This window comes from Canis lupus, chromosome 23, assembly GCF_011100685.1.
Source record: "Canis lupus familiaris isolate Mischka breed German Shepherd chromosome 23, alternate assembly UU_Cfam_GSD_1.0, whole genome shotgun sequence".
Lineage (NCBI taxonomy): Eukaryota > Metazoa > Chordata > Mammalia > Carnivora > Canidae > Canis > Canis lupus.
Genome location: NC_049244.1, coordinates 45658711 through 45671634, shown reverse-complemented (window position 1 = coordinate 45671634; position 12924 = coordinate 45658711).

The following is a 12924-nucleotide window of genomic DNA, read 5'->3' as shown; positions in this document are numbered from 1 at the left end:
CTTTTTTTAAAAATATTTATTTATTTTAGTACTTTATTTAAAAAAAAATTTATTTATTCATGAGAGACACAGAGAGAGAGGCAGAGGGAGAAGCAGGCTCTATGAGGGGAGTCTGATGTGGGATTCGATCCCAGTCCCCAGGATCGTGACCTGAGCCAAAGGCAGATGCTCAACCACCGAGCCACTCATGTGCTCCAGAGTTTCAGTTTTTTCAGATGAAAGGAGTTCTGCAGATAGATGGTGGTAATGGTAGCAAGCAATGTGAATGCAGTTTATGCCACAGAACTGTACTCTTAAAAATGGTTAACACGAGGGGGCACCTGGATGACTCAGCTGACTAAGTATCAGACTCTTGATCTCAGTTCGGTTCTTGATCTCAGGGCCATGAGTTCAAGCCCTGTGTTGGGTTCCACATTGGGTGTGGAGTCTACTTTACAAAAAAAAAAAAAAAAAAGATTAACATGGTAAATGTTATATTGTGTATTTTAGCACAATGAAAAAGAAAAAAAAAGAATAGCCAATGTTAAAAGAGATGTTAAAGGCTGAGTAACAGGGAGGCCTGGGTGGCTCAGTTGGCTGAGCGCCTGCCTTTGGCTCAGGTCGTGATCCCGGGGTCCTGGGAGCAAGCCCCTTGTCGGGCTCCCTGCTCAGTGAGGAGTCTCCCTCTCCCTCTGCTTGCCCCTCCCCCTGCTTATGCGCACTCTTGCTCTCTTTCTCTGTCAAATGAATAAATAAATAAATCTTAAAAGAAAAAAGACCTGGTAACACAAACTTGAGGTGACCTCATCATGCAAATTAGAAGTTAATTGAAATTCAAATAACTTTTGATGTGGGTCAGTATTATTTTTTTGCTGGATGAATGTCTACACAGTACACAAATTCATCCCACAGGGTGGAAACGCTACCCTACATCACGTGGTAACTTCCTCTGAAAAGGGTTTTAAGCCATACAGAGCCAGAACCAGGGCTTGGACCTAGGCCTTTTGACCCTTTTAGTTCAGTACACTTCCTTCCCTTTCTTTCTTTTTAAAATTTGAATATAGTTGACATGCATGTTACATTAGTTTCAAGTGTACAACATAGTGATTCAGCAAATCTGTGCTTAGGAGTGTGTAGCTCCCATTCGTGCCCATACAACACTATCACAACACCATTGACTACATTCCCTATGCTGTAGCTTTTATTTGCATGATTTTTTCATCCAGTGTGCTTTCCCTGTAACACAAAAGAACTTCTATTTTGGAATAATCACACCTGGACCTCAGATATTGGACCAGAGAACAAACTGTGAGCCCAGTAGCCCTCTGTTAGGTTGGTGGTTGGCAGTGAAGCATGACATAGGGAAGGTTAGACAAAGGAACTTTTGAATATTCAGTTTCCAGGGAGAAGTCAGGGGGCTTTGAGGCAAAACTAAAGTGCCAAGGAGAGAGACAGTGACCAGAAAAAATAAACATGGTTTCTCTTGTTTCATTGTGATGTAATGGAGGTGGAGAAGTAAAGGTCCATATGTGAAGATTACCGCAGGCCTCTTGGAAAAATGAAGTTATTTGATAGTTTTCTGTAACACTCCTGTTTTGTTTGATCATTCTGAGGTGCCTTGCAGCTTGGGTAGTTATTAAATGATAGCTGGAGACAGATGCTTAAAGAAATTTAATCTAGAATTAGGAACAAGAAAGATTGGGGATGAATTTGTTAAGTGTGAACAGGAGTAGCAGAATGCTCAGACCAAATATTATTTGAAACACTAATTGTATGCCTGGATTTAGAAGACACATTTTAAATGTGGGTTTGACATTAGTTTGGGAATTGTCTTTAAGCAGGGATTGTATAAATTATTTGAAAGCTGGGCCTCATTAAAAATGCATTAAGTAACAATCAGATACTGTGGGTCTGCTAATGTGATACAGTATGAAGCACAGAACATCATATAGGAAGCTGCTCGCCAATAATGTGGAACTTGAACCTGAGCAGGACTCTGGAGATGACTCCTATTTACAGGAGACAGGGGAGGAAGGAGGGAAGAAAGATTCAATAATAACATTTGAGCTAAGATCTGTGTTAAAATACTTTAGCAAGGAAAAAAGTAAAAGGAATGTGCATTAGTTTCCTGGGTTTGCCATAACAAATCACCACCAACTGGGTGGCTTCAAACAACAAATTTCTTCTCTTTCAGTTTTGGAGGCTACAAGTCCAAGGTATCGGTCGGACAGGATTTCCTCTAAAGGCTCTAGAGGAAAGTTCATTCGTTGTCTCTTCCAGCTTCCACTGACTTCCAGTCATCCTTGGCTCGTGGCTTTATCACTCTGAGCTCTACCTCCATGGTTCCATTGCCTCCTCCTCTTCTATGGTAAAATTTCCTCTCTTTCTTGCAAGGATACATATGATTGCATTTAGAGTCCACCTGGGTAATTCAGGACATACACCTCCTCTCAAACCCTTAACTTAATCACACCTTTGCTGTATAATACACTTTTTCATATAAGACAGTATTAGCCACAGGTTGAGGATTAGGATGTGGACATGTTGTTGGAGGGCCACCATTCAGCTCACTGTGGAATGGAAGGCGAAATCTTGATCATTGATAAATTTTATTATTTATTTATTTGTTCTGCTTCATTGAGGAATGATGACAAATATATATATTTAAATTCTATAACATGATGATTTGATATACCTATACATTATGGAATGGTTACCAAGATCAAGATAATTAACATATCCATTGCCAACTTACATAGTTAATATTTCTTTCTTTCTTTGTTTTTTGTTTCTTTCTTTCTTTCCTCCCTCCCTCCTCTCCTCCTTTTTGTAGTGAGAACCTATAAGATCTGCTTTCAATGACTTTCAAGTATACGACACTGTATTATTGACCATAGTCAACATGTTGTATATCAGGTTCTCAGAACTTATTCATCTTGATGGTTAATAAATTTGAGTCACAGACGTAGAAGAGGTTTCAGTTTGGGACAAGGTTGTACATTTTCAATATGTAAAAAAAATTGGATTTCCACCTCTGGTAATGACAAAGTAACTGAGATCAGATTTAGCCTTTTGTTAGAAACAAGTAGAACACTAGACATAATAGATGGTTAAACAATTGTTCCCAAATGCTGGACAAAGGACATTGTAGAACTGTGATCCCTGACAGAAGGAAAATAAATGAGATGAGCCCTGTGGTCACCCTAATTTTCTACATAGAGGTAATTTTCAGACCATTGCACAGGAAAAGAAAACTCAAATAGGGCACAGCAGTCTCAGTGAGAAGACTGAGACTGGAGTTTGGAGAAGGTGAGGTGGTTACAATTTGTAGAGCAGAGTGCTGATGAGAAAGGAGCTAAATGGAGACATAGCTCAGAAAATTGCATAGAGGTCCTACTAATATATTGCTCAATACCAAATTGTACACCTGCAAACAAAATTCTGTAAGAGAGGCAAGGAATCACCAAGAAGCTGAGAAATAAACACCTCAGAACTCATTCTGAATTCCAGTCAACCAGGGTATTAAACTGTCATTGAACATCCAGGTCTTCTCATACTTTAGAAGTGGGGCTAAACTAGCTCAGAGTGAAGGCTACTCTAGGCCTTCCTTTTAAAAAGCTTAAAAATCAGGGGCACCTGGGAGACTCAGTGGTTGAGCATCTGCCTTTGGCTCAGGTAGTGATCCCAGGGTCCTGGGGTTGAATCCCACATCGGGCTCTCGGCAGGCAGCCTGCTTCTCCCTCTGCCTGTGTCTCTGTTCTCTCTCTCTGTGTCTCTCATGAATAAATAAATAAAATCTTAAAAAAAAAAAGCTTAAAAATCAGCCTAAAAAAGATCAAGCTTTTCCTCAATCTGCTTAACTGACTGTCAGAACAAGTCTGATATTTTTTAGGGAAGTCAACAAAATCTAGAAGTCAAGAATGTAAAATTTACAATGCCTAGTATCCAGTCAAATATTACTAGACATGTCAAAAAGCAGGACAATGTGACCCTTAATGAGGAGGAAAGTAAGTAAATAGGAACAGACCTGGAAAAAAAAAAAAAAAGAAACAGACCTGAAATGACAGACAATGTAAGTAGCAAGCAAGGATTTAAAATATTTATTATAAATATGGGCAAGAAAATAATTACATAACTCTGTATGGTGATAGATGTTAGACTTATTGTGGTGATTGTTTTTCAGGATACATGATATTGAATCATTATATCATAAAACTGAAACTAATATAATGTTATATATCACATCTTAATTTAGGAAAATAATAAAATTTTCTGAAGCTTGACTTTTACCACAAATAAATGAAAGTGATGATTTAGCATATCTACACTACATTTGAAGATTATTACTTGTAAAATTCTTTGCTTTTTGCAAGATAAAATTTATCCTATTGCTTTAATTCTGCATGATTTTGCATAGCATGCATATGTACAAACCAAACAAGAAGAGCTTAGATCAAATGGCAAGTATTTTCCCATTATCAGCCTGTAATAAGTCCCAGGCAAGTATTTTGAAAGACTTTTTAGAAGGTGACATAGCATCAATAGGGAAGAATTCCTCAGAAGCCAAGAAACAGAATAGCACAAGTGCATAATTATGCAGTTTGTAAAACAAAACCAAAAAAATCCCTAAAGATAAAACTCTGGTTTTACCTTTTGTGAGTCTCAGTTCTCCACTTTTTTACAGTGAGATGAGTTCATGGCCACAACTCAGCAATCCTCTTGTCCTAATCACCTGGTGTGAAGGCAAAGGATTCAAGAAATGTTGGCTAATGACATTCTGAAGAAATTCTCATGCGATTGGACAAAGATATACAGATAAACAATTTTGGTTATAGGAAAAAATCAAGTGCCAATTGTCCACTAATAGGGAAATGTTATGGCGTAAACTATGCAACCATTTCAATGGTAAAGATGATCTCTGTGGTGATATAGAAGGATGTCCATTGATTACTATAGATTTGTGGAAAGCAGGTTGAAGAAGAATATGTTTGGTATGATCCCATTGATGTGAAAAAACTACACACACGCGTCTTGTGTGATGCACGTATATTTGAATTATATGCAGATTAACTGCAGAGTTAGCAGAGATTAACTCTGCAGAGTAGGGTTGAGAGTGCGTAGGTAGGGGAGGTTTGGGCTCTTTAAAAAAATAAGCTTTTGGGGGGAATTTTTCAATGATCATGTAGTACTTAAGGAAATACACATTTAAGCAAGTTTTAAATTATTATTTTTATTACAAATTATTGTTGTTGTTGTTTTTAAAGTAGGCTCCATGTCAACAATGGAGCCCAATGCAGGGCTTGAACTCACAACCCTGAGATCAAGACCTGAGGTGAAATCAAGAGTCAGTTGCTTCACCAACTGAGCCACCCAGGGGCCCCAGGAATACACATTTTTTTCTTTTCTTTCTTTCTCTCTTTCTTTCTTTCTTTCTTTCTTTTCTAGATGGAGGGAGGGAGGAGGTGAGTTCTTCTTTCTTTCTTTCTTTCTTTCTTTCTTTCTTTCCTTCTTCCTTCCTTCCTTCCTTCTTTCTTTCTTTCTTTCTTTCTTTCTTTCTTTCTTTCTTTCTTTCTTTCTTTCTTTCTTTCTTTCTTCTTTCTTTTTAGATTTTATTTATTTATTTGACAGAGAGAGGGAGACAGAATACAAGCAGGAAGAGTGGCAGGCAAAGGCAGAGGAAGAAGCAGGCTCCCCGCTGAGTCAGGAGGCTGATGCAAGACTCCATCCCAGGACCCTGGGGTCCTGATCTAAGGTGAAGGCAGGCATTTAACAGACTGAGCCACCGGGTGCCCTCGGAACGCACATTTCTTTTTTTTCTTTTCTTTTCTTTTTTCTTTTCTTTTCTTTTCTTTTCTTTTTTTTTTCTTTTCTTTTCTTCTTTTTTTAAAAAAAGATTTTATTTATTTATTCATGAGAGACACAGAGAGAGAGGCAGAGACCCAGGCAGAGGGAGAAGCAGGCTCCCTGCAGGGACCTGATGCGGGACTCGATCCCGGGTCTCCAGGATCAGGCCCTGGGCTGAAGGCAGGCGCCAAACGCTGAGCCTCCCAGGGATCCCCTGGATTACACATTTCTAACAAATGAACAAATAGCACCTCTCCCCTGCACCGAGGCTGCAGAAGTCGGAGGTGTCAGTGAGCTGACTGCAGTGTGGTTGGTATTCCAGGGTTGGCGACTTACCTTTCTTCATTCCGAGGAGGATATATTGTCACGTATTATTCTCACTTTATGTATCCCATGTGGCCATCTTTTGAATCACAGAGCTGCCTCAATGAAATAAAATAGATGAATCAATGAGTAGGAATCATTTGTATGCAGCTTCAACATTATTTGTTCCACAAAAGGAATGCTCTTTTTCTGGTGACTTCCAACCCATTTGAGTCCACCAGGGAGAAAAGCATGGGATACGGCAACCACAGCCTGCAATCTAGTTCTACCACCAACCTGATCTGACATCTTTGGCGGGTTACAAGCTCTCAGGATTCCCTGAACCTGTTTCCCCATCTGAACTGAGCAAAATACTTGCGTTTCCAAACCTTACAATAGGATAGTTAGGAGGAGGAGATAAAAGGTGAAAAAAAGGTTTTGGAGGTGACCTGAATTATCATAGGTGCTATTTCCAGGGCTTCAAAATCACTCAGCCTTTTCCCTAGACCTTTCGGTCAAAAAGTGATGAGGAAACAGAGCCTGGCCTCTGTCGGATGGCCAACCGGGGATAGAAAGGAAAGCAAGACAAACATTTATTGCACGTATCCAGCAGGCCAGGTCCCAGGTGAGTGTGTACATATTTCATACTGTTTAATCCTCACAACAAACCTATGATCTGGTTATCTCAGGCTGCATTTACAGACCAGAAAACTCAAGAATAAAGAATATTTAACATAAATGTGAATCCTCATTCATTCGTCCACGTAGCTCTCCATCCATTTAATGAAAGTACTAAGTACTGCAACTGTAAATAAAAAAGGAGTCTCTGCTCTCACTCAGCTACCTTTGAGGGAGGCCTGGTTTGAAGTTGCCCGGCTATCAACGGGCAAAGGTAGATTCTCATTTAGTTCTATACCTCTCAGCTCCCGGCTCTAGGCGTTGGCAGCCTTCTGTGCCATGTTTCTTAGTTAAATTTTAAGTACATATTGGCCCCAGGACCCTGATGCCTTTTCTTCTCCTCTGACACTCTCTACATTGTGCTAACATTTTTTCATCTTCATTTTTTCATCTCTAACATTAGATCACTTTTTCACACCATACACAAAAACAAACTCTGAATGGATTAAAGAATTAAATGTGAGACCTGAAAAAAAAAATCTTGTATTAACCAGTGTTTTTCCCCCCACCCCCCACGGTGTGATTATCTAAGCAGAGGAAACTTCCAGGAAAGCTGCATTCCCGGATGAGTCAGCTGTCATCACAGGCATTGCCTAATGCCGAAAGGGGATGGGTTCGGGGAAGCTGAAGTCAGTGAAAAAGCCAAGACTCACAGGTTTGGAACTCGAGGTCCTGGAAGCAAGAAGGCGGATGTGTCTCTGCAACCGGGGCCAAGTCTTCACTTGTTCATTTTTTTTTTCTGGAGCACAGGACAGAGTAGTCTTCAGGAGTCCCATGTATTTTTATTTTCTTTTTAAAGATGTATTTATTTGAGAGAGAGTGTGTGTGTGAGACAGAGAGTAGGAATGGGGGAAGGGGCAGATGGAGAGAGTGTCCAAGCAGACTCGGCTGAGCAGGGAGCCAGACCTCGGCTGATCTCCAGAGCCATGAGAGCAGGACCTGAGCTGAATCCAAGAGGAGGATGCTTAACGGACTGAGCCACCCGGGCGTCCCCAGAGTCACATTGAAAAAGAGGCTGATATTTCAAGGAAGGAGGTTCTTTTTGATCTTAGTGAGTGCTTCAGGAAGACAGTCAAAGGGCGGGGGGGCAGGATAGGATGGAGGAGGAAAGGGGAGAAGCAAGGGAGAGAAGTAGGACCTAAGAAGGGTGGATGAGAGGAGTGGTTGCTAGGAGGGCTGTACAGACCTAGGTTCTTGTGTCCACCACCTAGGTTCTTAAGCTGATGTCCCAACACTGAAACCTCTTCTTGTGTCCGGGGTAATATCATGAAAATGATAAAACTGAGTCGCAGGAGAGTCAAGACAAGGTTAATAAAGATGATAGGACACATGGGCACCAGTGTTGCTGCTCTTCACTGCATTGCTTAGAGGACATGCTGCATAAGCTAAATATCCCTCATCCCATGCTGTGTCTCTTAGGAAACCTCCCGACTTGGAAGGGTAAGCATCTCCAGGATTCATGCGGTCGAAAGCAAACACACAAAAGTCCGCTGCTCATTTGTGTAACTCTTCATTCTCTGCAGGCTCAGGGCACCCTGCCCTGATTTTCCTGTCTGCCCAACAGTGCCTCCGAGCCAGCCCCCACCCTGCCCAGAGGTGGACTTCCTACCTGTGTTCTCTCAAGGTACTCCCGTTCAGAAGTTACACCCAGACTCAGCTGAAAACAGGCAAGTCTTTAGGTTGCCATTTCCCATCTCCCAGCTTTTTGGGAGTTTCCTGGCTTCTCTCTACCAACACCTGAAATAGAAGTCCTAAGTCAACTCACTTAATTCTCACTTCTCAGAATAAAGATCAGAGTAAGTCTTCGTTAATCACTCCTTATTTATTTTTATTCCTTTGTAGGTGTGCAACTCATTGTTTTGAAAACTGAGAAATAAAAGGAAAGACTTATGTCTCTGTCTTCCTTAAGGAACCATACCTCTGTGTAACTGAATAGCTCATAAGGGTGAGTTTCTTCTTCGAGAAGTGACTTCACTTATGAGTAAGAAGGAATGATAGAATTAAAAGGTTACTGGTCTGGACAGTGATTATTAATTGATACCCAAGTCACAAAATAGGGACAAGCAGACATTATATGATGGAAGTATACACCACCACTTATGAATTAATCTGGGCAAAATATGAACCTGAATCTCATTAGGCTTCTAGATCTAAACTAACTCCAGGGGACAGATGATTGTACCAGAATGTAATCAGGAAAAAATGGAATTTGGAAAAGCTACAGGACAAATGACACTGATTTTTAAAGAACTTCCAGGGAAAAAGAAGGGAGTAGGGAATCTCTAGATTAAAAGAGACTTCAGAGGCATGACAACCAGTTGCCCTGTATGGACCTTACTTTGATCCAAATTCTGATAAATGCACTATAAAAAAATTTAAACAAGGAAATGTAGACATAAACTAGATTTTTAATGGTATTAAGGAATCGTTAATTTTGAAGTGGGATAATAGCATTATGGTTATGTTTTTTTAAAGAATTCTTATCTTGTAGCAGTATGTGCTGAAATATAATAGGAATGGAGGAAGTGTCATGATGTCTTGAATTTCTTTCAAAATAATCCAGAGGATAGTGGGCAAAATTGGTGCAAGTGTAAATAATATGAGATTGGTCATGAGTGGATAATCGTTTAAACTGGGTGATAGGTATATAGGAGTTCATTATATTGTTTACTTTGTACACAAAATGTTTGACTCAACATTTTCACAGCAAGACGATAAAAAAAATCTAGAACATAAACCACTGGAAGAATGGATATGGAATGTATAACTTACCAATGATCAGAGAGGGAAAAATGAATGAGAAAACAATCAGTTGAATAAAAGCCAAAAAAAGGGAGAAGGGGGGGGGGGCTAGAAAGCATTTTAAGGAGAAAACACAAAATAAGATGGCAAAAATATAGCCAAATATGCCTGTAATGATAATACATGGAAATGGATGAATCTATTAAAAGACAAATTGCAAATTCAGCTCTCTCATATATATATGTACATATATGTATAATTTTTTTTTTACAAGAGGAACCCCTAAAAAGATGAAAAGAAGGGACATAAAGGAGTCGACAACCATCTTGAAGAATAAACGGATGATAATAAACCAAAATTAGGTAAAAACGTTCAATAAGCCAAGGGCCGAAACTCACTGGATGGAGTTAGCAACACAGGGATCATTGGGGACTGTGTGAAAAGGGCTTTGGGGGCACAGGGGGGGCTCCTACCAGGTCAGGCTGTGTGAGGCCAGCAGTCAGTGGAAGAGCAGAAACGGAGAAGAATTGGTAGAAAAAGCAAGTGGGGAGGGTTACTTATTTATCATGTATTTACGTATTAGGCCTGTATAAACACGGACTCTGGTGAAGTCCCAGGAGAGGGGCAAGGCGAAGAAATGAGAGAGAGGGAGAGGGGAGGGCAGGAGGCTGAAAACAGCGAGACCCAGAGCACCGGGGCGGGGGGCGGGGGGGCATTAGCAGAAGACAAGAAGAAAACACTTTCTATTTTATTTTATTTCTAATTTATTAATTTGTCATTACACAAACAATACATGAATGCATACTCAAAAACATCGAATATTACAGTTAAAGCTAATGCACTCCACCAAACTACTGTTAACAGTTTGGTTAGTATCCTTCCAGACCTTCTCTGTACATTTTTATAATATACAAATAGGTACTTAAGAAGTACACTATACAGTATTTGTGTGTGTGTGTGTTTTAAAATCAATGGTATCACATGTATTGCATGTATTAGCCTTCATTTTCCCCCAAACTTAAAAAAAATTATTGTATCTTAGAGACCTTTCCATGTCAGTATGCGTATGAATCTTACTCTTTTTCATTGATGCCCAGTATTGTATATTGTTCCATCCTCTTGATTTTTTTTTTAACAATTTTATTCTATTACAAAGGTACACTTGACACCATTGTACACGCCACCCTGTGAAAACAGGTATGAAAAGTGTTTCATTAAAAAACGGAAATGTTGGGTGAGAGGGCATTTGAATTTTAAATTTTAGTGGGGACCATTCGATTGCCTTTAAAGGTAGCTGTGCCAATTTACACATTCCCTAACAATGTAGGATTCCTGTTTTTCCACACCCTGGCAAGACTTGTGACTTACATATATTTTAAATATTTGCCAATTGGATTTGAGATACTTTCTTATTTTTTTAAGTAAGTGCATTTCCCTTATTCTGCTGAGGTCGGGCCTCTCTTCATAATTTTGTAAAACTTTTTGCTTATCCGCCTTTTCACAGGGAGATTTCTATAAGGGATATGTGACCAAAAAGCCTAAGACCTCCTGCTTGTCTAGCTGGAATTACTTTTTGTGAGCTAGAGATCTCAATTTTTTTTCCCCCAAATAGTTATGTCATCTCAATACTATTTGTTGAATAATCCATTCTCCCCCTACTGATTTGAAATGTTACTTTTATCCTTTACTCAGTACAAAGTTGTTTCTGGATTCTCAGCTCTATCAGATTTATTTTTGGCATCAGGCACCTGAGTTATTCTTAACTTGGTTCGTTGAATGGTAGCTGATTTTGTCAGCCAAGATAGTGAGTGTGTTCCTTATGAGACAATAGATAATATAACTCATGACACACAAATTCTATTCTAGTTAAGTTTGATTTAAATCAGTTCCATTATCTACAAACTTAGAATATTAAAAAATGTGTAAACTTCTCTCTTTTAGGGGACGCCTCACAGGCTCGCTGTAGAGATAGGAAGCTTTTCACCAAGTCCCCTCGTTTTAAAAGTATTGTTTGATGTTAAAGCTTTTTGGTGATTTAAAGTTGTTTCCTGGCAATGTCAAAGGGTTTCATGTGGCATGGCAATATCCCTGTTGATTTACATGAACCTTTCATTCAACAGATTATATGAGGTCCACAAACCATGACACATACTTTGAATAAGCAATGGCACTTTAGTTTTTGCTTTTACATTGGACGATAGCTCCTGGAGTGCACAAATCATGTTCCATTTATCTTCCTATCCCCCAATATCTAGTCCAGGGTGCAGCACCTGAATTGAAATAGAATTGAAGTGCATTTCGACAATGTTTCTATAAAATAAAAAAATAAAACCCAAACTTCTCAAAAAGCAAAAACCTTGAGGGGATTTACAAAGTTACATGTACTTATTTTTCTGTCCATCAGACACCTGATTAAATTACATATTATTATGTATTTTAGTAGAAACACTAGAATAAGACACTGACCTGATATTATTTCATGCCAAGTGTGAGAAAAATATTCCTTTGCTGTCCATGGACGTCCTCAGGTGTGATCTATCTATAGATGAGATGCTTGTCTGTGAAACGATAAGAAGTGTGATCTGGAAAACAGTTGGATTGCACTGGGCAAGAATACTGTACAGTTGTTATATAGAAAAATGAAAAGGTAACAACTTTTTTTTCTGGGGGGGGGGGAACAGAAGTGCGGCATTTGCCCTATTTTAAAATTCAGTTACTTTTATGATCTAAGTTGGCACACCTTTTCCTTCCCCCTATCAAGGAGGTAACTGGCTTCTGTGGGCAATGTCTTTGTCCGTAAATTTAGATGCTCTGTTTTATAGCTCAAACCATGGCATCAGATCATGGGAAAATGCTCAAAACTGCCCAATCTATCAGTTTCTCTGGTGAGAAGAAGAAAAAAAAAATAAAGCTAACTCGCTCTGTGGAACAAATTTTATGACCAAGTAGACTGTGTCGGTGCAAAATACCAACTTCATACTTTACTCTTACCAATCCTGTCTTACTTTTATTTATGATGATTCTTGAAAAAAAAAAAAAGTCTATGACCTTTAACTTGCTTTGTACAGTACCTCACTTAGCATCTTTCATCTGCGAACAAAGCAGGTTAGACCAATTATATCCCACCAAGGAGATCATTAAATAGCACTTGTGCAGTAATATTCTCTGCTGACAAAGGAATACATACATTCAAAGAACACATTTTGCTATAGAAATTCTGTGACTTCAGCATAGAAATACATGTAACAGGGAAGCAACCTAGACGATTGAAAAGGAGAAAATAGGGCGCAAATATACGTCACTAAACAAGAAGTCCTTAGTATTGCTAGAAAATAGAAACAGGAGTTCCGAGGTTTGAGGCGGCCGGAGGTGGGGAGA